At 46.1% G+C, this 5480-nt stretch overlaps 1 long non-coding RNA gene across 1 annotated transcript; it reads right to left on the bottom strand.

Moving 5' to 3' along the window:
* Positions 1 to 315: 315 nt before the first annotated feature.
* On the bottom strand, positions 316 to 2445 carry LOC309531862. The gene is made up of 3 exons (XR_014219490.1): positions 2387 to 2445; positions 1450 to 1590; positions 316 to 984 (listed from the first exon to the last, which is right to left on the bottom strand). It is a non-coding gene; the product is annotated as an uncharacterized lncRNA (long non-coding RNA).
* Between the last annotated feature and the right edge of the window lie 3035 nt (positions 2446 to 5480).

The raw sequence follows: 5480 nt of genomic DNA on the forward strand, positions 1-5480 counted from the left end.
TAAACTGCTTCTGGTTCACGGAGGACCATGACAAGAGCCAGGGCGCACGGAAATGACATTTAAAAGGTAAAGGGACACCTGACCGTTAGATCCAGTCACGGACGACCCTGGGGTTGCGGCGCTCATCTCGCTTTACTGGCTGAGGGAGCCAGCGTACAGCTTCTGGGTCATGTGGCCAGCAGGACTAAGCCACTTCTGGTGAACCAGAGTAGCGCATGGAAATGCCGTTTACCTTCCCGCCGGGGCGGTACCCATTTACAGGGATTCGAACCGCCAACCTTTTGATCGGCAAGCCCTAGGTTCTGTAGTTTAAATGACATTTACCTTCCCGCTATTTATCTTCTTGCACTGATATGCTTTTGAACTGCTAGGTTGGCAGGAACTGGGGCAGAGCAACGGGAGCTCACCCCGTTGTGGGGATTTGAACCGCTGACCTTCTGATCGGCAGGCCCAAGATGCTCAGTGGTTTAGACCACAGTGCCACCCACGTCCCGGACTTATGGCAGCCCTAATGTCCAGAATCTATCTGCAATGGACAGTGCCTTTCTATACAGATCTTGTGGAGTCCACTATACCCATGATATAAATTTCTGCTGGATCAGTCCCAATTTCAATCCTAAAGATAAAGATTCTAAGGCAAATTTTGTTTAGGCTGTGTAATACTTCTAATTCCCTATTCAACAACTCTCTAAGTTCCTCAAAGGTCCATTAAGCATTTATAAACAACAGTTATGGGTTTGACTTTCTGTAAGGATACAATAATTTCCTCCGACAATATAGAAGCACTCAAAGCAGATGTTCCATAAATAAACACCAACAAATGTTGTAACTGAAGATATTGCCGTTCGGCACATGGACTCTCCTTCCTTGGAGGGTTTCAAACAGTGACTGCGTGGCCATCTGTCATGTATGATGTAGTTGAGGTGCCTGCATTGCAGGGGGCTGGACTAGATGACCCTTGGGATCCCTTCCAACTCTACAATTCTATGTGCCATGAGAATGAGGAATAAAAAAAAATGGAAGCATCTTTTGCAAGGGAAGAAAGCTTTGTGAAATTGGGGGACAGATCTCAGCATAACACTAGTCAAGAGATATTTCTGGGGTGGGAATACATAAACTGGTTAGCTGGATGAGGGGGTTTTTTGATGGAGAAATAGTTGAAACCCTGATATCTGCCCACATCTTAAAACATGTGCCTTGGATAGTATGTCACTATTTATCATTCCAGACTGGAAACAGTAAGACTGAGTATAGCCTTTGTGCCCTCTGAAAAAGGTCCTAGAGGTTGCTCTCTCTTTTTGTTGCATTGTGCAAAACAAGCATTGTGCTTCCACCTACCTCTCTCCTCATAGTTGTTTTAGTCATGAAAGTGGGATTCTATATCTAGTCAGTCTCCATGGCAACTTTATTTCTTATTAAATGGGAAAGGAAATGACATAATTAACTTACATGACCTCTTTACTTTGCAGAGGAGTTCAATTGTATCTTTGGTAGTTGTGTTGCATGCTCAAAGACGCGCTTCTCTATTGATAGATATGTTTTTTCCCCATTATCGGAGGCTCTTTAGGTGAAAAAAATGGTAGCGGCCCTCTGGAAGCAGGGAAGAGGTGTACTGAATGAGAATGCCAGGCATTCATCTGCCCTTTTCAATGATCTCTTTGGAGCGTTTCTCAACAGTCACACACGCACACACATATATAAACTACTTTACCTTGGCTCTGCGGGAATGCCCATTATATTCATCGTGTTTGGTTTATAGAGGTCTAAATGGTAGGCTTCCAGCAATGATATGTGATGTGAAACAGTTGTGCTCCTTGAATGTGTTCATAGAGAATTAGGGGAGTGATTGCACTCAACCGATAAACTAAGGCACAAATCTCTGTGTCTTTGAAAAACATAGGACACGGTTTTCCTGCGCAAGTCAGACTCGAAGAAATTGCAACAGTAAAAGCCAATTTAAAAACAGCCCTATATGAATCCATCAGTATGTGCAATATTCCCCCACTGCATCTCCCCTCATTTTAGAGATTACAGGAGTGACGAATTATTGAGCATGTGCCTATAGGGACCTGTATGAATATGCAACGTTTTGGCATTACGTCAAATGTGATCCTCCTTCCCTTCCATGCACTGAAGTGACTCATTCCGTTTTCCACTCTCTATGGCTACAAAATAGAATCAGGGAAGCATATGGAGGAGAGAGGGTCACAGAGGTGGTGCCACAGTTAGCCTAAATATGAAATCTCACTGCAAGGGACTCTCTCTCTCTCTCTCTCTCTCTCTCTCTCTCACACACACACACACACACACACCCCTCCTCTTCTACAGCTCTTCCTTTAAACCTCCTTCAGCATTTATCAAAGACACAACCCTGTCCAGAACCTACCTGCCTCTTACACATATTCCCCTTCATTCCTTCTGATTCCCCTTCTTGCTCCTCTGTAGAAGAAGAGTTTGGATTTGATATCCCGCTTTATCACTACCCGAAGGAGTCTCAAAGTGGCTAACATTCTCCTTTCCCTTCCTCCCCCACAACAAACACTCTGTGAGGTGAGTGGGGCTGAGAGACTTCAAAGAAGTGTGACTGGCCCAAGGTCACCCAGCACCTGCATGTGGAGGAGCGGGGAAGCGAACCCGGTTCCCCAGACTACGAGACTACCGCTCTTAACCACTATACCACACTGGCTCTTGTAGCACTGCAAATGCCCCTTTAACCCAACCACCTCCACCTGCCTCCTCTTGAGTTCCTCCACCTCTCCAGATTTCTTCCTCCTCCAGCACTAGCAGCCTACAATTGTCACACACCTACCTCTGCCCCCCCCCCATATTCCCTCTCAGGCCTCCAAATGCCCCCTTTACTCCCAGACAGTTCTATCTGACTCCTCTCCAAATCCTCCTTTTCCCCTCCTGTCAGTCACCAGAGGACTAAAACTGCCATGCAGTCTTAACCTGCCCTCACTTGCTTCTCTCCCACCCCCAGTCACTGCTACATCGTCACACTGTTTACTGAGAGCCACCTCCCTCCGCCACTGCCATTACAACATTGGAAAGAGGCCAATGAAAACAGACTGATGACGCTTTTGTATTCCTATTATATGCAAGATTTATAAACCACACTTTCATTTTATGTGTGTGTGTGTGTGTGTGTGTGTGTGTAGGCAGTATAAACCATACAAGTTAAGACAATGAAGACATCAGTAACACATCAGCAAAATAAATACTGGTTGGTTAAAAGTAAATTCACATTTCAAAGGACAATGTTTTTAAGCCATGTTTAAAAGAAGGCAGGTATGATTCCTGCCAAACCTCTACTGTCAATAAGCCTTGTGTTGTTGTGGGCGGGATTCCTATAGAGAATCTCATGCATCTTTGTCACTCCTTTTGCTCCACCCCGTAAAATGATTGTATTTCCTTCCTGATCCATGCTATCCCAGTATGGATAGTGTAAACTAAATGGCTATTGTGTAAAGGTCATCTAAGTCCTGAATTTGCGAGTGGTGGGAAGCAAATTCGAAGCAGGGCAGGGCTAGAGATCAATAGTGTGTGTTTGAGGTCATTGGATGGGTGCCCCACGATGTAACACAGCCTCTGCCATGAACAGGATTAAGCTTTCACAACACAGCAAATAGCATTTTTTTAAAAAAAGTGTGTGGGGGGGGAGAGTTTGCAGTGGGTTATGAAAAGCTTAACCTTGCATATGCCAGCTCAGCCACACACAATGAGCTGACACATTCAGGAATTTGGTGTGATTACCATGAGCCTGGCAATCATGTGACTTGGCCCTGACGAGGCTCAGTAACGTAGAATGAGATGCAAAATGTGCTTGTAGTCAAGCACTTATGTAATAACCCCCAGCATCAGTGCCACTCAGCCTGGGAATGTTTAGCTCATATTATATTCAAACCAATCTAGACATGGGAACTAGTGCTGAGCTTGCAGGGCAGCAGCTGAAGAAGGAGCAAAAGAGTTTTCTTGTGTGTGTGTTTCTTTGTGGCTGATTAGCTGCTCTCCCTGTGCAAAGGTCAGAGGGGGCAGGGTTTCTGTTGAGTCAGGTGATTAGCTGTGGGAGGAGCTTATCAGAGCTTGCAGGGCAGCGGCGCGCGCCTGGCGGCACACGCAGTTTGATCCATCTTTTAGATTTAGAGGAGCTAGTCTCAAACGTTTGTTGGGGGAGACCTAGGTTTTTTGGGGGGGGTATTTGTCCTGTCTTCACGCTTTTTAAGATGGAGGACCACTGTAGCCACCCCCAACGACACGTTTTCAAGATGGAGGGTGAGGGAACAGCTGCAGTCGCCTGCGGTTCCTGAGCAATGTTTGCCATCTTGCCAAAGGTTGCAGGCAGCTTTACCTGCAGCAATTGTATGTTGATTGCCCTCTTAGAAGACAAAGTCCAGCAACTGGAGGAACGTGTAGCTACGCTCCAAAGAATTAGAGAGCTGGAGCTCTTCTTGGAAGCAACAGAGAACACCGTCTCCACCAAGGAGGAGACAGGGGACACCCCTGAGAAGGAGGCTAGTTCACCAACACAGGTGCCAGATATATGGAGAAACGTGACTCAAAGAAGTAGAAGGCCCAGGGTTCGCTCTGATTGTTTAGAAATACACAATCGCTTTGAAGTCCTCTCCCCTAGCATGGAAGACGAAGAACAGACTCCATTTGAGGATCTCTCCCTCATTACAGTCGATCAGGTATATGAAGACGAGCAGCAAAGTCAGTCCTCAGTTAATGTGCAGGCGACCTTGGAATGGACAGCTCACGGAAGAACCCCGACCAAACCCAAGAGGAGGCGTGTAGTGGTGATAAGGGATTCCCTACTGAGGGGAACAGAAGCAGTGATCTGTGGGCCTGACAAGATGTCTCGGGAGGTGTGCTGTCTCCCCGGGGCTAAGATCCAAGATGTAACTGAACGACTGCAAGGAATCATAAAACCCACTGACAAATACCCCTTCCTCTTGGTTCATGTGGGAACCAATGACACTGCAAGCAATAGCCTCCAGAAGATCAAAAGAGACTACGAGGCTCTGGGCAGGAAATTGAAGCAATTAAATGCACAAATTGTCATCTCATCTGTCCTCCCAGTTGAACGACATGGCCCAGGGAGAGAGGAAAAAATAGTGGAAGTGAACAGCTGGCTTCGCAAATGGTGTAAACTGGAACGGTTTGGATTCTTAGATCACGGACTGCAGTTTCTTGGAAGATGGACTTCTGGCAAGCGATGGGCTGCACCTCACAACGGTTGGGAGGAATGTTTTTGCCAAAAATCTCAAAAACCTCATCAGGAGGGCTTTAAACTGACTAATGTAGGGGAGGGAGACAATGCTCCTGAAGGTAGGAGTCTATCAATTGATGAAGATGATCATCCAAATGTCATAGACCAAATGGAGCAAACAGCACGCAGACCTAGTGGTGGGAGGAAAAAATCCTTAAATAAGTGACACGGGGGAATGATTAATGGACTTCAATGTCTGTACACTAATGCG

Source organism: Podarcis vaucheri (genome assembly GCF_965113315.1).
Source record: "Podarcis vaucheri genome assembly, chromosome: 4".
Lineage (NCBI taxonomy): Eukaryota > Metazoa > Chordata > Lepidosauria > Squamata > Lacertidae > Podarcis > Podarcis vaucheri.